The 22,419-nt window shown below is 42.7% G+C and overlaps 1 protein-coding gene and 1 pseudogene across 5 annotated transcripts in view; one reads left to right on the top strand and one right to left on the bottom strand.

Moving 5' to 3' along the window:
• Positions 1 to 22,181, bottom strand: part of Adgrf5 (adhesion G protein-coupled receptor F5) — a 91,747-nt gene extending 69,566 nt beyond the window's left edge. For all 5 annotated transcript variants that reach the window (XM_076858613.2, XM_076858617.2, XM_076858615.2 and 2 more), the window contains exon 1: positions 21,930 to 22,181. The gene's annotated coding sequence lies outside the window, so the exon portion shown is untranslated. The remainder of the gene's footprint in view (positions 1 to 21,929) is intronic.
• On the top strand, positions 4,395 to 4,595 carry LOC143402666 (small nucleolar RNA U3; annotated as a pseudogene).
• Positions 22,182 to 22,419: the final 238 nt, after the last annotated feature.

Below are 22,419 nucleotides of genomic sequence, written 5' to 3'. Positions count from 1 at the left end.
CCTTGTCCGTCACAACGACAGCTGGAATTGATTGATACAGATGTCCTTCTTTTGATTTCTAAAATGTTGGAGTGGGTGGCAAGTTGAACTCAAACTCCTCCAAGTGAAATGCCAACGCAGCCCAAGTAACTAATTCCCTGGTCATGTTACCCATGTTGGTTAGTAAGAAGAGTCTTGCACAACTTCAGGGTACAGCATTACTAGAGACAGAGTTCCCACTTGCTCAGACAGAGATTTCAGCACCAAACAAATACCTATTTCCCAGCATGTTCCATTTCCCTGCTCTGTTACCACTGCACTCTCCTTGTTTGTTCTCTTTGCACAGATTTTCTGGTGACAATTCCCTTGCCTCCTTTACACTTTTTCTCAAATACAACTTTCTTAACCAGTCCTTTGCTGACCACCATATTTCACATGTCAGCTCTTCTGATTCCCCCTTAATTATTTTTCCATATCACGCATTACCTCCAATAAACTCCAGGGCACCATTCTACTTTAGGCTGTCAAAAGCTGCCACTCCCCCACTAGAATGGAAGCTCCCTGAGGGAAGACATGACCATTGGACTGATTTGAAGGTGTAACACACCAGTAATGCCCCAGCCGCAGAGCAGCATAAGCAAAAAAAAAAAAAAAAAAAAAGTACATAATGATTCAATCTAAAAACACTCCCACATCCACATCTTGACAGGGTAAGTTCTTTGTTTGTTTCTTCTTCTTGTATTTTAAATCCCCAACCAGATGTTGGTAACCCTTTTGACCCAATGTCGCCCAGGGTCAGCTCTCTTTTTGGTATTTCTATATCAAAGCCAGGAAAATTCTTCATTGGCACTGACCTGTCCTTATGCAAGGAAGGAACCAACAAATAATTGGGCAATTTTATAGTATACAAACGGTCTTATTCTTATCTCCTGTGTGTGTATTTTGGCACAGTCTCCACAAATGGGATTGGTCATATCTGTGCTCAGCTGCAGGTTCCCAGGTTTAGTTTGCATTGTCCACTGTTGGACTGTGTCCTCATGTCTTCTCCACGTACTCATCTTTCAGATATAGATGCTATTTGGCTGTGGAGGGTCAGAGTCTTCTGCCATTTGAGCCAACTGAACACACCTGACAACTTCTTTCTATCACTGATTATGCCTCCAGTGAGGGCCCCAGCCTCAGGCAGAAATCTCACACACATTCCAAGTGGAACCTTGTTTTGGACTCTCCTACCTTCCTCATCTTTTCCTTGTACAGAAAAACTTAAGATATGGCTCCGTAGAGATGTCAACAGAGGTCAACAGAGACATCAAAAGACCTTCTCTTTATTGACCTTTTTTTCTGGGCAATTCTGATTCTGTTCTTCAAGTGCCACCTTCAGTTCTTAGAGATGAGAAGCCAACCATGAAGAAGAAGGTGCTTGCTAATGCCATGGCATGACATGTGTCACCCTCATGATGCACATGATGTCATAGTTATTGATTGACTGAATGTGTCATTCAATGCTCTTTCTCTACTCCTCCCTCTCCTCCAGGATCATGCAAGAGAGCAGAGTGTTTAAGGATGTGGGCCCTTCTTGTTTTGGCCTGGAAGGGAATCTGCAAAGAAGAAAGCTGCCCTTTTCCTCTTAAAGCGTACATGTTCTTTGGACCATGCACACTAGGTGATCAATCCCCTGCTAACTTCTGCTTCTTTGTTGGGTATCCTGATGTGGATGCTCTGCACTGGCAGATATCGAGAACTGCAAGTGGAAGCAAGGGTGATCTGCAAACATTTGGTAGGTCCTGGACTTGAACCTGCAAGGCCTTGTCTTTGAGAGCATCTCCGATCCACATTCCATTGTTCTATGCTGTTTACAAGGCCTCAACATTCCCTATGACCCTAAAATACCGTCCCCTTATTATAAGTCAATTTCCTCAGAATTTACCAAGGTGATTAGTGAACAACCATATTGACAAAACTATTAGAAAATATTAGCTGGAGAGTCATCCATGCCAGGAGAAAAATCAGAATCAAGCAATATTTGAGTAAATTGGGGCCAGGTGATTATATGTTCTAAATCCTTAGTGTCAGGCAAACTTGAAAGGTTTAACTAAAGTGACAACTCCCACTAATGTGAGAGCCAGAATAAGAATTTAGGTCATCCACTTAGCCATGCAGTCCTCTTAACATTACATCTTAGTGTCTCCTTCCCTCACACACATTTTCCCATCTCTAATTTCTTGGAAGGAGAAATGGTTCTAAGTAGAATATTGGCACCCAGAAGTCAAGTCCTGTAACACCTCTGCACTATGAGAATAATCAAATATCTGCCAATGTTTATTCATTAAATAGAGATGACACTTGTTATGCAAGCCAACAACAGAATTCCCTGTTAACATCATCATTGCCACAGTTAAGCAGTCTCTCCTCCAACAACTCCCAAGATCCACACACTTTCTTAAGTCCCACCTTTAATTGTAAGGGGTGATAAAGGCTGACAACTTCTGACAATGCCAATAAACAAAATTTTCCAATTAACAACGCAATAAGCAAGCTTTATTCCAGAGGTTTCTTTTCACCACACTCCAAGCCAGGCTAAGATCAAGCCCACATCATGCTATCTGTCTGTTTTATTCAAAACAGAAAGAATCTCTGGCTACAATCTGGCTAAAATGTTTCCATTACATTCTCATCTGATTCTAACTAGAAAGATGCTGTAAAACAGGGTGATCACCACAGTAACACATGAGGGATGGAGCAGATCCAGGTTAGATTTGGTTTCAGAACCAAGCCTAACCCAAATGTTGTCCATAGATCCCTGTCACTCAAAGATCTGGATAAAATTGCTCCATCCCAGTTTATGGAAGTTCAGAGTGCTTCACAGAACCCCTGTGAACTCTCAGGAGTGTTTCTATCCTCCTGATGTACTCAAACCATAGGACTCCCACTTTGCATATATGGGCATCCCAGATGCCCCAGGTTGGTGCAAATGAGAGGCAGCCTCTTCTTCAAATTCCATGAAACACACACACACACACACACACACACACACACAAGAGAGAGAGAGAGAGAGAGAGAGAGAAAATGTAAACATGAAGATTTAGGGGTAAGGAAGTCAAAGACCTGCCCAAAAGCTGTGACTGGAACAGTGGACATCACTGCTGCCAGGTGCTTTTCCACCCCTCCACTGTGCTGTTCAACAGGCCCCGCCTTCTCTGGTGCCAGCTTCTCTAGCCTTACAGATGGATCCCCTTCTTCCCTGCAGTCTATTCTCCCATCTATGGGAACAAACATTATCCATTTCTCACCTGAGGCATGAAAACCTCTACTCTCTTCTAAAGGGTCTCAGGGTCTCAATTGTTTCCTAGGTGCTTGTCAAAAGATAGCTCCCTCTCAAGGAAGACCACTAAGACAACTAGCACAATCACTCCTCCAAATTGGGACAATTCGACAGCTGGAGGCAGGGAGGTTATTCATATCCATCTAATGTCTAAGATGGATCAGGGATTTCTGAGTGGAGACAGAAACAATACTAAACTTACCCTTGTAGTTTTGTCTTGTTTTTTTCTTTTTTCTTCCCCCCACCCCTTTGCAGTACTGGGGATTGAACACAGATGCTCAACCACTGAGCTACACCCCTGGTTATTTTTTAAATTTTATCTTGAGACAGGGTCTTTATAAGTTAGCCAGACTGGCCTCTGAGTTGTGATGTTCCTGCCTCAGCCTCTTGACTTGCTGGGCAGGCATGCACCGCTATGCCTTGCTGGTAGTCTTTTCTTTATGATTCTTGATTCATGATTTAATTAGAGGAAACAAGGACATTAATATAAATCAACCAAAAATTTCCAGGGCCCATGTTCTTCCATGAACGAATATTAAGTGATTATTTTCCATATTAGAATGCAATTGAAAGCATAGTGAATGGCACCATGGTGGTCTGAAAAATATGCCAGGTGACATAAGAAGTATAAACTGTCACCATTATGACAAATACCAAACAAACAAACAAAAAACTCCTATATCCAATCGCCCCTAATTCCTGAAATCATACTTTTAGGGAAAAAATGGTTTAAATAAAAGAACAGCCTCTCCTCTGGCTCAAATAGTTTTGAAAAGTTGATATTGTGCATTTCCATTTCCAGTGAGTTGCATATTAGTGTGAATTAGTTGAAGTTAGAAGTTAAAGATGTTTTAACATGAAAGAGCAGAGGAAGACGAAAATAATGAGGTTGAGAGGAGAGGGGAGCAATGGAGGATGGATTTCAGAGCATCCTTTTTTTTTTTTTCTCAAATGAAAAGCACATATTGTTATATCTACAGGGAGAGGCAGATTCCAATACAATAATAATTATGGACTTCAATACTGGTTTTCATCCATGGACAGGTCAGCCAGACAGAAATCAGCAAAGGAACTTTGGAGTTCGATGATACTATAGGCCAATATGCTAAGGGATCATTTCTATAGTTCGTTACTAGGGAAGTTTCTCTGTAGAAACCATGAGGAGGAAGTGAAATGCTCTCTCCTGAGGATGAAGCTGGCTCTTGGTATCGCTTGGTGAAAACTGCCATTAGACATTGGTGATCATTCTTTTCCCTTTGCAAGGGTGAGAGGGAGGTAATGCTTTCTGAGTGGTTTCAAGTTAGTTAAGATGATCACAGCAAGTGTTGGTGAGGATGCAGAGAAATTGGGACTTTCATACATCACGAGGTTAGTTCCACAGAGCAGTGGCTCAGTGATTTTCAGAAATGCTGGCCACAGCTCAGGCTGTCATAGTAGAGTACCACAGACCACGTGACTTAAATGACAGAAATTTATTTTCTTACAATTCCAGAGCCTCAAAGTTCAGGATCCAGGTGATCTCAGGGCTGTTTTCTGGTGAGGCCCATTTCCTGACCTGTAGAGGGCTGTCTTCCTCCTCTGTCCTCCTGCTGCGTCTTTTTTTTGTCATATTTCTCTGGGTCCAGCACTCTGTCTTTCCCCTCTGTTCTTCATCAGTGTTGATGGTTACCAAAATCAAAAACCTGGCTGGTCTTCTCTACAGTCCTTAGGGGTCCTGGTTACATCCATCCATCCCTAGAGATCTCCCCTTCCCTGTCCCCCACTCAGGGGTTTCTGCTGTCCCATGTGGATGAAACTGAAATGGCGAGAGACAAGAGTGGCCTTTTTCAAATGCTCAGAGCAATCCTTAAGGGCGTCTGAGGCCGGGCACACAGCTCACATATAACCATCATATTGCTGATTTGATGGACTTGCAGTTCTATGATTTAATCAGATTCATCCTCCTCACGATGACCATCACACACCCCCTCAAAGAGCTGAATGAGCAGATTCTGCCCCCAGCTGTTCAGCCCTTCTTCTGAGCCCTCAGTGTGAGACTAATCACTCTTCTTTCCCTAGTCCTGGACATTCAAAAGCAAAATCACAGCGTGGTTTTGGTTGCTAACATATCTACACAGGCTTTCTGTGCACATCAATGCCCCCTGGAGCTCACCTGTTTGTTCCTAGGAATTCAGCAAACCCCTACATATATAGTGAAGTACTCTACTATCTTGGCCAGAGTAAAAGTAATTTCTGAGGAAGAGTCAGAAATCTCTAGCACATAACATTTGCTTAATAAATTTTTCAAGACCTACAAAATAAAAGTAACATGAATAGTTCAATACTACCTTCTGGTCAACCAGAGAAGAGCCATCCCTGTGGTCAAAATTGCCATCCCCCAAGTAGCATCCCACCTCCCTACCGAGTCCCTGCTGTTGGGCCCCTGTTTTATGTCCTAGAGTTATGTCCCTGTACTAACACTCTCAGTTCCTTGAGGGATGGAATATTCTTTTTAAAAAGCTCCTTCAAGAATACATAATATATCAGACACTTTCTCACATATGGTTGAGAAAGAAATCAGGACAAAATACTGGCCAATGCCTGTGTCTATGAAGAAGGACCTTGGCTCTGACATTCAGCCCCAAGGACAGACTGAAAAGAGGCTCAGTGGGGAGAAGTACAAGGCAGAGTCAGCAGTGGTGGGGACAGAAAATGAAGCACAAGTGAGAAGGAATCAAAATTTCTGAAGTTCCGCTCCTTGGGGAAAAGGAAGAATGTTTCTTTTAAAAACACAGAGATGCAGAATGTTGAAAAATGACAGAAAGTCACAACTGAGCTTTGGGAAACTGAACAGCTAGCAAGGTCTCAAGAGGCCAAGAACAACACTTTTTTATGTTGCCCATAGGGAATTATTTTAAAGAAAAATAATTCTTCTATGTGAGGGCACATAATCTCTAACACATTACTAACCTAACTTGCTTTCTTGGGGTATTAGCTATTTCTACCAAGTAGCTAGCTATAAATCCATTGACTCCTCAGTGCTCCAAACCCAAGCAGTGGGTGTTCATTGGTCTGTTCTGCTTCATACCTAAGGGCAAACTCTGGGAGATGAACTGACTTTCTCCTTGGCCTGGTGATGAGATTAGTAAACATGGAGGTGAGTGGTCCTGGGCTCCAGCCCATGCATCCTAAGATTTTCAGATGGGAAATGAATGGTAAAGGTGTTCACAGTGGCTGCTACTGCTCTGCTCTGCACAAACAGAAGCCTTACTCCATGGAAATCACCAGCCTCCCACAGCTCAGTCAACGAGGGGTCTAGGTTCCCAAATTCCAGACCTTTCCTAATTACACTGCCTTCTATGTATCAAAGTCTGCATCTCATGACTGCTAAGTTATTTTTAGACCTGAAACACAGTACACAAAACACAGCTACACATCAACAATTACATGATTATTCCAGGCCCACACCCCTCTGATTGCCTCATCTGACCTGGAGCATTAAGAGAGAGAAAGCAGGAAAGCCAGATATATTTTTATTTGCTTCATACACATGCACTTACACATGCACCTACGCCACACACATTCACTCTTCTCCATGTTGCCAACTGGAGTAAAGAAGGCAGGAGCATCACCTCCTCACCTGCATTCGGGGCCCTTCCCAACATCCCACCCTGGCATCACCAGTTCCAGAGTGTGTCCTGAACCCTTCATGCCAGCATAGGAGGCCTTTGTTCTGCAGGTCACCTGATCTCTCTTCACTAGCCTTGTCTGTCTTCGCTTGGAGCAATCCTTTTAGGATACAGGTGTAAAGATGGTTGTGGAAGGACCTGGCATTGCCAAATGTAAGTGGAGAGAGAGCCCAGGGAGAAGGAGCCTCAAGACTCACTAGGCATTTCCCATCTTCTCCAGGGGGAAGCTAATCTTGCCTTGCTACCTTCCCAAGCCCCCCACCTGCTCCTGATTAGCTCCATCTGGAAACATCTCTCCAACCCAGAGGAAGGAAGGCATGGGCGATTCTCTTTCAGTACACTGCCAAGCCCCCCGGCCACCTGAAAAAAAATAAGCATGGTGTGTGGTGCTGACCTGGAGTCAGAAGGGAAACAAGCTTTGGCTCCACTCGACCCTGAAGGAAGGAAGCAGGAAGCCTTGCTGGGGGACAGGGGTGAAGCAGCCCTCTGGGACAGGCTGTCCTGTTACCTTCTGACCTTCTCCCTAATCAAGAATGTGGGATGAATGGCTCCGGTGCGGGAAGCAGAGCCTCTGACATCAATGTCCACCCCTCTATCAGATTTAAAGAATTTATCTTGTATGAGAAATAATCCTAAGGCTGCTACTAACTGTTTACACCATGCTGAGCACAGCGTGCCAGGTCCATATAAGATCCCGGGAAGTCTCCCAGGGAGGAGCCACCAATATCGCATTTCAGAAACCAGAGCTGCCCCCTCCTGCCTGTGGTGGGGGTTCACTCCAAGTTCAAAGCCCCTGCGAGTCTCATACCTGCAGAATACCCTCCTGGCCTGCTGACCTTCACAATTACACTGTTGGGCATGCAGCACTTGTGTTCTTGCTCAAATCTATTGTTAGCAAAATCCACCAGGTCCTACAGTATGACGCAGAAATCCAGCAGGTCCTACAGGTCCTATAGTATGATACAGAAAACTGTAAAGCCAACTTCCCAGTAACGTGTAATCTAGATGTCAAGTGTCTTCTCATTTTTTTCCTTCCAGATCTGCCTGCAGTGCTTGTCCCCTCAAAACATCCTTCACATGACAGTATGGTGAGCAAGACGACATTTAACTGAGTACGATAATAGGGACAGTATGGGGTTTACATCACACCCTAGGAAACAGCTTAACTCTTTGTTCAGCAGGCCTCTTCTTCCAGGACATACATGCATTGATTTCATCACCAAATATGTATTGAACATTTATACACCAGATGCTGTTCTAAGACCTGGGGATGAGTAGTAACTCAGTAGCTGTCCCCCAGGAGGATGGCTGGCCTCAGTTTACCCTCCAGATGCACTTCTGCCCTTCCCAGCCCTGCTCAGTGCCCCAAGAGGCCAACCCTGCATCCTGAAGCACCTTGTTCTCTGGGAGGGCAATGGGAGAGTGGAGAGTGGGAGATCCCAGCAGGAGATTGCAGGGTGGAAAAAAACGGGGAGCCAGGTGTCCACACCTCTGCTCTTCAGCCAGACTGCAGTTTGGGCAGTGGCTGTGTTCCTCCTCCCACAGTCTAAGATTGTGGGGGAATCCCCCATCACCCACAGCCACAGACCTGGCCAGATTCCTCTGATACTATCTTCCTCCCCAGGATTTTTGCCCCTTTGTGGCTGAGGAGAGGAGATCTCTGGTGGCAGCTCCCCATGCTACTGGCCCTCTGTTGACTAACTACCCGCTCTCTTCTGTTAATCTTGAAGAGTGTCTCTTCTTTTCTTCCAGGACCTTGGCTGATAGAGTAATATAGACAATAAACAAATTTGTTGCATATCAGATGAGCAAAAATGCTATAAAGAAACAAAGCAGGGCCAGGGCAATAGGATGTGTGTGTCGGTGCAGGTGGCACTGAGCTCCCTTTCTTCCATATTATTGCAAGTCCCCCTTCTGACCCTTAAACACCACTACCCATCATTTGGTTTTCTACCTGCTATTGAGTTTTCTGCCAAATCCTCAGTTTTTATTATCTTTGAATAGAGCAGTTCAGGCCATCTAAGTGCCTCTCTTCTAATGTGCTCCTCAGTGTCCCAAGCAATGTGCCCTCCAGTAGTTACCGCGCTAATTCCAAGACAATATTAAGAGTATCAATAATGAGAAATGTTTTCTATCATGAGTTGTTTATGAATAAACACGATTTGTAGTTTCATTTTATGTGTTTGGGAAACGCGCACTCTTGAATCCTGGAAACAAGTTCCCAGGCTGGCCCTGCACAGGCTTTGTTGGCAGAATGAGGATGTTCCAGTGCCCTCTAAAACATTCCTCACTCTTTCCCTTTCCATTTGCTGGCCTCACAACCATCATCTCCAGTCTCCTAAGCAGAGAATCACAGCCAAGTGAGAAGGCTCCCTCCCACCTTGCTCTCACTCTTGACAAATGCTGCTGACTTGGCAGGTAGCACATCTATTTCTGTTTTTTCTTGCTCTATCGTCTAGGAAGGCAATGACAATAACAAGCTTAGGGTTGCTTTCAAAAAGGAAACTGAGGTTCTGGTGGTTGAGGCCCCTGAAAGTGAGAACTCCTCTAAGCAACTGATGACATCTCCAAGCCCATCTCCTCTTCCCACCCTATGAAGGACTATTGTGGTGGGTGGGAATCAGCATCTTGGACTGGATCTCAGTAAATCTCCTGGGCAGGCTACTTAATAAGCCTTCAGGGAATCTGTTGACCAGAATTTCCAGGCCCTTTCTGTGACCTTCTCCCCAGATCTCAAGATGGAGTCCCAGAATCTTCACCATTAACAAGCTCTCCAGTTGACTCCTGTGCAAACAACACTCTGAAACGCACTTCTCTGGAGATCTGCTCCAATACGTCACAGGGAGCCCTCCCCTCTCTCCAAATTTGCTTTATTTTCCCTTCCTTTAAATTTTTACTGATTATGTCAAAGCAACAGTCCTGGGGACTTATCCTTCCTTTAATTAATGACCCTCTTCTACCTGCTGGAGTGAAAATTTGCTTTCACAGGGTTGTTGAGAGGCCAGCCTCAACAGAGCAGATCTGGCTGGAGCTAGGTGGAAACCAGGTGGGCTGACAGGTGCGGAAGGGAGGGAGGGTACTGGCTTGGGAGGATTGTGGGGAGTCATGCAGAAACAGCAAATAAATAGACCACCAAATTGGTGCATCTGAGTTACTTCTTAGTTGAAGTAAAATTCCAGAGTGAAAATTAAACCAATGAGGGGAAAGAGCAAGGTAATGAAAGCTTATTGTTTCTCGGGCTAAATGAAAGTAGTTTTCCATTTATTTCCTTTTTATACAATCATGGTTAATTCGAATTATTTTTAGTAACTTCCCTTTGAACTCATTGTTTCAAAACTCAGAAGTGACTTTCAGTAAGGGTTGAATTTTGTTTGTGAGGAGATGGAATAGGGAGCACCATCTAATTCCACTGGTAAACTAAAGGTGACAAATTGTGTAGGAAATCTTCAAACTTACATTTAGCCCCTTCCTTTTATATGAAATAGAGGTGGTGAATGGAATTATATCCACCTTGGATGAATGAGGATTTCTAGGTGCTTCTGGACATTTGGAATGGTGTTTGCAGGTTAATACTCTTTAGTTCAGGCTGCAGAGCTGATTATGAAATTTAATTTCACAAGAAATTTTCTCTTGTAACTTGCTGTTTCTATCAGATCCTATGGGCTTCACCCTGATTCTTCACTTACTTATGTTATTGAAGATTAATTCTGCCACTTATTTTTCACATAACTCTTTTCCCCTGAATGTTGAATGTGAGTGATTTCATTTGTGACTGTGATATTAGAGAAGATGGTTGTTTTTTGTTTTTTGTTTTGGTAAACAAAGAGAAAATAATCACACAGGATCCCTTCTTCCCCACCCATCTGTCCAGTTGAGTTTGGATTTCCCAGCCTCTTCCTGCCTTATCTTCCAAGGAGGAAATAACAGCCCTTAGGATATATTTAGGTCTTCCCCAGCTGACCACACTCAGAGACACAGATCTTCCATTTCCATGTTTGTGGCCCATTCCATAGAGACTCAGATTCAGACGGTTCTAGAATGTAGAGAAACATGCTCCAGAGCAACAGATCTGAGGTCTCCAAAAGAGCAAATGCTTGGCTCAAGTGTTTGTTCTGGGCAACAAGTGGCTTTCTGCTTAACAAACTCCAGTTTCAGAGGACTAATATTTTAAATTCCAAAGAACCCTACAAATTACCATATTCTGATCTGGGACAAGACCAAATTGAACCAGAATTGTCAGACATATTTGGGTTGGATTTTCTTAAACTTCAAAAATGTTAGTAAGAGAAGCATTGACAGCAAAGAAGATAAGAGATTTAGTAATTTTTTCTTTCTGGATATTTCAAATTTTAGTGTGACTGAAGAATTGCCCACATAATCTTAGTTCAGTCCCTGGATTTGCCCTCCAAGGTTCTGCTAAGTGTGAACTTTCAACAAGTACCCTTAGCACCACCTGGAAATTTGTTAGAAATGCAAATCCCACCCAAGACCTTTTCAAATCCAAAATGCAGGCAGTGGGCTCCAGGAACCAGCGTTTTGACCCTCTCTGGGTGGTTCTGATGTTTATGAAAGTTCAATAACCTCTGAGATGCAGCATGATTCTTTTTATCATAGTGGTTCTCACTTTGAAAACAAAATACTGATCGCTAGTCCCCAGGCCTAGCTCTGCTGGATCAAAAGCTCTGGAATCACTTAGAGAAATACTGGCAGGTAGGCAAGCTCTTGGCCTCTCCCCCAACACACACACACACACACACACACACACACACACAATTGTCTTCAGCTAAAATCTTTAATAATTACAGTTTCTGTATCCACAGCCAGCTTTGCCTCTTCCCACTCCTTTTCTCCCCCAGCTTTTTTGAGAGAAAACTGACAAATAAAAATTGTTTACGTTTATGTTGCCTAACGTGATGTTTTGGTATATGTAGGCCTCCTGAAACAGCCACCACAATCAGGCTAAGTGCTGCTCTTGCCTCAACACACCCTCCCCTCTCCAGACCTCCCAAGAGTCCCACCGTCACTGTATTCTCTAGGTCCCTGCCTAGAATTTTCTACTCTCTCCATTTCATATGTCTTAACTCCCACTGTCCTTCACAACCCAATTCAAAGTCATTCCCTGAAAGAAGTCTCTTCTGACTCTAGTCCTATGTACACACCTACGCAGTCCCTCTGATAGAGCACTTCATGAACTGCCTTCTAAGGATCTATTTATGGGCTCTTCTGCTGTCCCCTGATACCACTATCCTTCCAGGACTTTGTTTGTCTTCTGTCATTGGCCCAGTCCTTAGTATAGTGGGAGCACAGAGGAGGCCAATGCTTATTGCAAATGTATCACATGACTAGAGGTGCTAGAAGAGATAAGAACATGGGGGCATGGTACCACATTTCTGGGTTAAAGTCCTAGTTGTACCATATATTAGCTGGGAAAGTTTGGTAAATTACTTACTCTCTCTGTTTCTCAGTTTTCTTGTCTGTAAAATGAACATTAGAGGTGCAGTTATGTTAATCTGAATCAAGTGCTGAGAGCAGATCCTGGTGAATATTAGGGCCTCATTGCGAGTGACAAAAGAACCAGAAAGTCCTAAGAAGTTTCTTAAAAAGCCTCCATATAGGGAATTTTAAAATTCTATTCTCTCTAAATATGTGTGTGTGTGACTGTGTGTGAATGTGTGTGTGTGTTTCTTTATCTCTCCAAATCAGCTTGTTTTCTCTCTAAACTTCCAGTGTTTCTTTCTCCTTCTCCTGATTCAGTTCCCTACAAGTCTCCCACTAAGATTGCACGTTTGTACCACTATGTGTCACCAGTGTGAATCTGTGTCTGTGTGTATGTGTGTACCTGCATGTTTACATGTTGTGGTGTGGCAGTTCAGTTTTGAGATAAATAATAACTAGGATATATTAGCAAAATATGGAAATAATTATTAATCAATTCCTTAATTGGAGGTTTGCTTCTTTGAAGGCTAATCCAGTACAATAAATGAAGCTCATACAATACTGAAATTTGTAGTTTATGAAATGATTTACTTGATATGGGTTACGAGTAAAAAAAAAAAAAGCATTCAGATTATAAGTTACATTAATTTACATTAGACACAAAATTTAAGCATATAAGCAATGGGCAGAAATACCTGATAAAACAAGTAAGGAGAAATTACAGACAACAAATGGGAAAATAGATTAATTATGTAGAAAGTTACTAATTTCTGTTACAAGCAGCCCAGGTTCAATCGCTAGTCACATGTCAGGTTATGTTAGCAATCTGGTTGTACATTTTTATTTTAAAAACTCCCATTCTTTTTACCCATAAATTCATTCATATTCCTGAATGTCCTATTTGCTACTTGGACAAATGTTTTTGAGAACTACTTTGTGTGGAACTCTGTCTTAATACTTTAATAAATAAATAAATAAGGTTGATGCTGGCTGGAAAGTATGGATTCTGCAGGACTTCTGTCCCTCTTGGTGCCAACCCACCTCCCACCAACATACAGTTTCTAATTTAGTAGGTCCAGGGAGCCTGGGAATCTGCATCTTGAGCAAAACTCGGATAAGTTCATCTACTTCCAGTCTCTAGACCACCCCTGGACAAACCATGCTTTGCATCACCAATATCACCTTTGTCATTTGCATTCTCTTATATTAATATTCTATAGACATTATTATAAAAACCCCAAATAGAGATTTCAAAGAAATTAGGCTTTTCTAAAATTAGCAGGGCACATGCTTGTTTTATTTTTCTCATAGCCAAAAGGAGATGTAGCATCCCACCCATCACCCAGAGTTGGATGAGTCTCTGCCCTGCCCTCTAACACCCCTCTCTGCCCCTCAGGCTCCTGGGAAGGAAGAAGTTGGATGGATTCTCTCGACTGCCTCAGTGCTCAACTGTCACCACAGTTCTCCTTCAGAAAACGCAGCAATCTGTATTTTGGAAGAAGATAGGACAAGTCTGCAAGGTGCAGCTCTTGAAAACCTATGCAACGTCACCATCCACGGTGAAGCAGCAGCCTTGACATAATGTTATTTCTGTTACTTCAGGGCACCACACTTAAGGTACATGAATAAATGTACAGTACCATTCACGACACATTCATAGATTCTCCCTGAGTGGATATTGAAATACAGCATGAGTGGGGTGCAGTGGCATATGCCTGTAATCCCAGTGGCTCAGGAGGCTGAGGCAGGAGGATCACGAGTTCAAAGCCAACGTTAGCAAAGGCGAGGAGATAAGCAACTGACTGAGACCCTGTCTCTAAATAAAATACAAAACAGGGCTGGGGATGTGGCTCAGTGGTTGAGTTCCCCTGAGTTCAATCCCTGGTACCTCCGCCCCCCCTCAAAAAAAAAAGAAGGAAATACAGCATGAAATCCAAGCTGTTTTTCATTTCTTGCTTTTAAACAAGGATTAAAAACTCAGATAATAAGTGTTCAGAATTGATTCTGATGTTCATAAAAGGTAAGACTTCGTTAGTAGTCTAAACAGGAATAATTTAAATATTACATTAAAATTAGTTGCTAATGCAACCATCCAGAAACAGTACAAGATGTTATTTTGTTAGGATTAAGTCATTTGTGAAACGACACATTTGCATTCCTAATGATCAAACATTTAATGAAAACCTAACATGCCAGGTATAATGCCAGGGACTAGGGATAAAGACATGAATCTGATGGCACTCTGTTCCTGAGAACTTGCCCTGAGGTTTGAACCAAAAGCACTGGAAGTGAGGTGGGGGGAAAGTGCCACAGAGGCCAGTTCTGCCCAGAGATGGGGAGATGTGTCAAAAAGAAGCCGGTGACATTTAAAATAGGCTTTGAGGAATAGTTAACCTGACAGAGAAGGGAAAAAAGAAAATTCTAGGCAGAGGAATGTACTTCAGCAGGGCCACAGTGAGACGGAGAAGAGAAGTTGGCCCAGGTCAAGTTCATCAGGGAATTGAAGGGAAAGCAGAGGGGAAAGGAACCTGCACAGAAAACCAAGAAGTCACAGCCAAAGGAGAAGAAGGAAGGCTAGAAAGAAGTCTGTGGCATCCCAGGAGACAGTGACAAGACCAGGGGACTTGGTAGTCAATGGTGACAGATGCTGTTGATGATGAACTGAGATGGATCTGAGGGCATAATGGTCAGAGAGAATCTTGACACGGGTGGTCACTAAGGTACACCCAGGATCAGGGGCACGGAATGGAGTGAATGGTTGGTGATGAGATGAAGACATGAACATGCATGATTCAAGAGTTCTGTGAGGGGAAAGGCAGGTGGAAGAGCAGCTAAAGAGGAACATGGGATGGGAAGAGCAGCTTCTATTGTCTTAAGATGTGAAGCACCTAAGCATAATTCTATGTCAACAAAAGGGGATATACTGAAGCCACTGGGAGGGAAGGAGTGGCTGAGGGTGAAGTTCTGGATGTTTAATTTGGGGCAGGAGAGGACGACCAAGAGATGAGTGTTGAGACTGAAACTAGCATGAAATTGGTGTGACAAGGCCAAAGAGTTCCTTCAAGATAGCAATTCCCTCTCCTAAGAGCAAGGTGTGGATTTGTGGGTGTGCATGTGGGCACTATCCTGTGCTGGTACTTGGAGGGTTGGGGACAGTGTAGACACCATGAAAATGTCCCTGGAGATAATCGAAGACTCCCAGGACGGATAAGGGATCATTTCTCTTTTCTAATCCTTCCTGTCCTTAACCCACACAATTTCCTGGCTTCTTTGCACCCTCCTAATGCACAAAAGTTTGCATCTGGATATATGTATTATTATATCAGAGGCTCTGGAATTTTTCTGGAGGTAGGGCTTCTGCATTCCCTCAGTGCTTAGTAACATTTAGGCTCAATAAAATATTCTTGATTGATTGATAGATATTCCAACTCATCGTGTCCCTGTTTTAGCCGATAAGCAAACGCTAAAGGGGAAAAGCAACTATAATACTACAAGGGTCCTGCCTTGGAGATAGGGAACTGAAATTGAGTCAGCATTTGTACTAGGAATGCAGATTGTGGCAAAAGAAGGTAGATCTTTTATCTGATCTGATCAATGAGTAAGTGCATGTTACCACACTGAGTGAAAAACTTTTTAAAGGAAATGTTTATTCCATATTGCCTATTTCCTCTGCGCACATGCGCACTCACACACAGACATACACAGGTACCTGCACAGCTACAGGTGCACACACACGACTGAATTCCAAAAATCTTTTTGCTTCTTAGCCAGCTGGCAGTGTAATTTTTCTGTGATGGAGTTGTAAGAGCCCAGAGCAAGAGAAAGGGTTAAGTAAGGATCTCTAGTAATGCCTCAACATGTTCTTTGAGGAATAACAAAGAGAGGAAGCACAGCCTTTGTGGAAGGAAATTCCCAGGCCTCACTTTGGACATTCTCAAACTGCCCCGTGAACCCCTGAGGGGTGTCTGATAATAAACACTTGCAAACAAAACAATCCATAAAGGCATTTTTACTAAGATGCTTGCATTCTCACCAAAGGGTTAGAAAACGCTTTCCTGCATCTGGAATCCTGGAGGTGGCCTGGACTTCCACCTGCTGGCAAAGTCCAACAATCCTTCCCTGATGGCATCTGTACGTGCAGGTCCCCCTTACTCCTTGAAACTTTGATTGTGCAGGAGCTGGAGCTGGAGCTGCTGGAATGCAGATTGCAGACTCATCATGGGTCAGGGCAGACCTGAGACCCTCTGCATTTCCCTGAGACCCCAAAACACAACCTGGCACATTGCAACTTTGAGTAACAAAGCAGTGACTTTCCTTGGGAGTGGAGAGAGCTTGACAAAGACATGAAGGCTCTGCCAGTTCTTTTATTGCAGTAGCAAAAAAGAAATAAACAAAAACTGGAAGTGTAATGCTAAATATTTTAACAGAGATTTCTTGCCAGGAACTTACAGCATATTAGTACCAAATTACAAAACCTTAAGTCAAGTCCAGTTTGGATTTGATTACTTGTAGCATTGTACCTTATACCTTCCAAAACTATTACGATGGGAAATCTGTTTTACCCGTTTTGTAGATGAGTAAATAAAAAATCAGTAAATGACTACAATAATAGAAAAATTCAGGGATCTGATAATTGCTTTTACAAAGAACAAGTATGTGTATGTGTGTGTGTGTGTGTGTGTGTGTGCATTTATTGGAGCTGTGTTTGCTTTTATGACTTTTGTTTTTACTGTGTGTGCTTTTATGACTTTTATTTAAAACTGCTTTGTTAATTGCAATTCAACTCAGCATCCTCAAATGGTGTTCCTGTTTCAGGAGTATACAAGAATCCACTTCATAGCACCAGGGTTAGATACTTGACTACAAATAGAAAGCAGAGCCTTTGTTTTTAAATTGCCATCACTAATTTCTGAGATATTTTTAGATAAAATAATCATCCATGTATACTCATTTGCATCTGCCCAGAATCGAGACTTCTATCTTGACTACCCTACATTCCCATAGCTGCATTCAGAATCACAGGGACTAAGGGGATGACAGGTCCCAGATTTCACTCTAGGCGGGGTTGACAAGAGCCTCCACTCCGGCCTCCTTCTGCCCTTTGTACTGCAACAATGGGCGGAAACACAGCCTTGTTAGAGGAAATTCCCAGGGCCATGCTTTGGACATGAGACAGTTGCTTTGCTATGCTGGGTAGGCTGATGTGCATCTAAAAATAAACACACCGGTCTGCAAGGGTTTCTGTGATTTTTGCCCTGCACAGTTGATTATATTTCAAAGAGATTTTTTTAATATTGTTGTTTTTAAGAAAGCAAGCCTAGGTAAACAGAGAGAATAAAATAAATCAAGGCTTTATTTCGATTTGACAAATAGTGGCATTTGCTGATACCCACTTCTGCTTGGTACTTCTGAAAATGTACCAAAACACAGCAATTTTCCATCAAATAGAAATGTCTTTGCAGCACAAGGAGTAACCCACAATCAAGTTGGAGAGTAACCCAAGAAGAGTGGTTTGGAATGAACTTTTCCCTCCTCATTGTTCTCATTTCATTTTCTCTTTTTCCTGGAAGTCCAAACTACCCCATTGTTGTTACAAGGATTTATTTTAAAATTACTGCAGCAGAAAAGTAGGACTAACTAGCGGAAAGTCACCCTCCCCCTTCACTCTACTCTAGCCTGGTGGGGTTCCCCCCCCCTTTATTTGATGGCTTGGGCTAAGGCACTGACATCAGGAGACTCTGGGTAGTGGGAAAAGACCTTTGAGGTCATCCGCCAGACCACACCCAGCACAGGCATTGCTTGGGAACACCCCGGTCTCTGGTCTTCCAGGGTGATGGAACTTTGCCCAGGACAGGACGTTCACCACGCCACAAGGCAGCTCTCCTGGTTCTAGAGCATTCTGATGGTGGGTAAATCCTTCTGCACATTCCGCTGAAATCTGTTACACTATCATTTCCATTCATTGATCTGGTGGCCTTTTCTTTTCCCACTCAAAGCCACTTTTAAATATTTGAAAGCAGCCTTCATGTGCTGCAAGACTTACTCCTTCCTTCAAATGTCCCCTGAATGTTCTTGCAAGTATTCTTTCTGCAGGTGATATTTCTTCTGATTTTCATCATCTTGGTGAGCCTCCTCTCTTAAGATCTATTTCTTGAAGTAATGTATTATGCAGTTTCACTAACCAGTCTTATCTGCACTTTGAGTGCTACGTATTAGCAAATATTTCCAGAAATAAAAACTAAGAGGTAGTGAGTACACTTGCTTACTTAAGGAAGTAGCCAATGAGGAATTTAAAACTAAGTCTGCCTCTTTCTAATCCACCATGTGCCTCTGGTTAAAAGAAAAATTTTGAGCTGATGATAGCCAAGTTTGGTCTCAGATACAGTCTGAGATCTGTTGCACTCCTCTAAATGTCCCCTCCATGCCAGTTAACCTCTCTTTTGTTGCTACAACTTGTGCTCATTAATAGAGACTAAAGGGAATTTGAACAATTAGGAAATGACCAGCAAGCAAGTGCTGCTGAATGACCACATTGCCACCCAATGTGGTCATGCAGGAATTATGGAGATAATAAGATGGATACGCAGCAGGAAGTAAGAAAGAAAAATTCTAGATGTCCAGGAGGTATTTCATCTGGAAGCTTCAGAAGATGGAGGAGTGAGGAAAGAGTTGAAGAGAGCCAAATTGGTCACATGAGACTACCTAAGCTGTTCATTTCTGCCTAGGCCTGCAGGTTGGGCCTGGAGAAGAAAAAAGCAAGTATTGGTTTCCCAGTAATCTACACACCTTACAAGAGCACAAGGCTTTGGGAAAATGATACTATGCTCTGCCCCAACGTTTGATTCCAGGCAAAATCTGGCTAATACACAATCCTTAGGAAAAAAAGGAAAATCCCACATGTAGTCAGAAAGGGAGCCCTGTGCTACAATGAGGATCAACATAATAGGACTGGTTCTGTGTCTACAGGCTTCCACATTTTCCTGCACCACTAGGTAAAGCCAATTCCTTTCTTTCTGTCTGCTTTCTAAAAGCAGAGGCTGCTTAAGGATGGTACTGCCTTCCCATTCAGCTTCCCCACTTCAAGCCCCCAAATTAATAGCTAGGAGATTCCTCTATGTCACAGGACATGCTCCTGAGGAATCATTGTCGCACTGTGCTCTGGGGAAATGTACCAAAGGACAACATTAATATCTATAGCTGAGTACATGAGCGTAGTAATGAAATAACTTCCCTGAGACCCTTTGCTGCTCGGACACAGAGAACTTCAGAGAATTGTCTTTATATTATCATGCTGCATGAAAGCAGAGGTTCCCTAGAAAAGCAGAGTTTCTGCTCTGTGCACTCCATGAAGTCAAGGGCTTTTTTCCCTGTAGCTCTGTCTTGTTTACTACTTGAAAAAAATCGAGGTTTGGGAAAGTTTGTGGATTCACCTACAGTCACCTGGCAAGAGAGTTGTAGGTACCGGAGCAAACTCAGAGCCCCACAGTTCAACTTTTTCCTACTTTGCTTCTGATGTCTTTACTTGGATGCATCAACACTTATTAGAGGGCAGGCTTCTTTGGGTTTTCATTAAGGAAAAGCAGGGTAGAGGATGATAAAATGTCTTCCACATGGGGAGTTGCATGGAGCAGGAACCACATCTGTGTCATTTGCTGTCACAATCCTAGCACATAGGAATCTGCCTAGAATGTGCAAAGTGCACAATATTTATTTGCTGAAAAGCTGATCCCTGACTTGGAGTGGTGAAGAAAGGGAACACTGATGGGAAATCACCCAAAGAGAGAGAGAGATGCTACCCACAAAAACACGGAGAAATAGATTCTAAAAGGTGTGGCACATCACAGGTACTCAAAATATTTGGTGGATAAATAATCTGACAAAGCCTCAGAGAAAAAAAGTGAGAGCAAATGTTATAGGGATCAGGAAGCTCCTAGAAACACATAGATCTCGTTCTGATAATCAATTCAGGTTCTTCAGGCAAGGTACACATTCGTTCATTCATTCATGAATTCAAGTAACATTGACTGAGCACAAGCTATGTGGCAGGCATTGTGACAAGTGCCACAGATTCAGAAATAAGAGACCAATAACTCCTCAAGGAAGAGAATAAATACAGCAACTATCATTTAATGTACTAAGGGCTATGACAGAAGTATTTTACCGAGTGCCATAAAATCACAGACCTGGAGGGTGCTCAGCAGGCAGTGGATAAAGGGTAATAAGGGTACAAATCAGGCTGTAATGGGTAATTGGGTGGAGAAGATAAATGAATGGAGGTATCCAGGCAGGGAGAACAGCATGCCCAGACATGGGTAGGCAGTAGAGTGCTCCCTTGCTGGGAAAATGGAAGCATTTAGTACAGTTGAAGATTCAGGTGGTGAGAGCTGATGCTGGCAGAACAGAAGAAACAGGCCTTGAAAGTCTCATCTACCCTCCCTCAAGTCAGTGCTTGATCACCCAGGAATCTGGGTAAAATGTACATCCTGTAAATCTGGGGACAACAAGCTCCCAAGCAACACATGAAGCAGTGGGTCCCCTGACTACAGGTTAGGTACGTGTCTGTAAGCAATGGAATACAATGACATATTTCACTGAGAAAAGTGACAAGATCTAAACTGCATTTTCCCAAGAACGCTGTAGGACATGGAAAATGGACTACAGGATAGGTATAATTGGCTGATATTCTATGAGGTCGGTATAAAATATTTCTCCCAGAGGAAAAGCTGGTTATGAGGATAAAATGAAATAAAAATAAAATCATAAGGCCATTCCTCCCAAAATCCAAAACAATACCTAGTGTTATTGGAATACGTGTTGACCTTTCTCTAGGTCTCAGCTAACACATCACCTCGAACAAACAGTTGCCAAAAAAGAGCAGCCAGATAAAGGATGGGTACTATCTTTGCAATCAATTAACACAACAGAATAAATAAAATCAGATTTCTCAGCCATTACTTATAACAAATTTCAGGAAACCTTGAGGAGAACAACTATTTCACAGAAAACTGTGGAAAATAATGCGAAAGTCCACCATATCCCTGAACAAAGTGCTTTAATTTTACTTGTAACTCATAGGTACCCCTAATGGGAGATACCTTTTTAAAATTTCTATTACCAAATCCTCTTTCAATTTTAATACATCTTTAACTAAAAAGCTCAGAAATCAATTTAAAAAATCATAGTAGGATTCTATAAAAAAGGAGTTGTCAAACTTTTACCCCTTTTGTAGAAACCAAAAATACAATTCCTAATGAGATTTTTCCCTCCAAAGAAAGTAAAAATTGTCTTCTCTTTGTACTATGTTGGTTGGTATTCTTTACCCAAAGATGTACAAATTCAAAAACCCAAATTTCATCTCCCTTTCGCCATTTTCCTTCACATTCACATAAATCAGCAAATCTCCACAGGATACATAGCTTGAAAACGCAAAGCCAACTGAAAGGGCTACATTGGATATTCACAACTAGCTCAGAGCAGCTTGATTCACATTCCACAAGACAAAACAAAATTGCGCAGGTGCCTACCTTTCTCTTCTGGGCTTTTTAGGCTTTTGAAATGCAGTCCTGTACTGGAGATCTTCCCCAAACCCTTTAGTTGAGGTGAAACTTAAGAGCTCCCCATTCAATCACACAACCAGAGAAGGATGTAAGTTTCACAAGACCAGCCTTCAGATACTCAGGGCTTGCAAGATTCCAGACCTCAGAGAGCAGAGGTGAACTGCCTTCTGCTCTCTGCTGCAGGAAAGAGCAAGGAGACACAGTGTGGCTGGAGGTGGGGGCGGAGGCTGGGAGAAGGGAAGTAATATGGGGACTGTAATAAATAAGAGATCCTCTCCACATGACTTCCTGTATTTGGTGCCTCGTGCCTCTCTCTAGGCTCCCTAGAGGAAATAAGAAATTTAAACTTGTTCTTTGACCACTGCAAAGAAGAGAATAAACATGCTGAGAACCATGAAAATGAGAATAAGCAGGGGGAACAGGCGGGGAGCTGACGGTCAGCTAGCTTTACCTTTCC

This window comes from Callospermophilus lateralis, chromosome 6 (assembly GCF_048772815.1).
Source record: "Callospermophilus lateralis isolate mCalLat2 chromosome 6, mCalLat2.hap1, whole genome shotgun sequence".
NCBI classification, from domain to species: Eukaryota; Metazoa; Chordata; class Mammalia; order Rodentia; family Sciuridae; genus Callospermophilus; species Callospermophilus lateralis.
The sequence above is the reverse complement of the archived record's forward strand: the minus strand, read 5'-3'. Positions and strand labels throughout refer to the sequence as shown.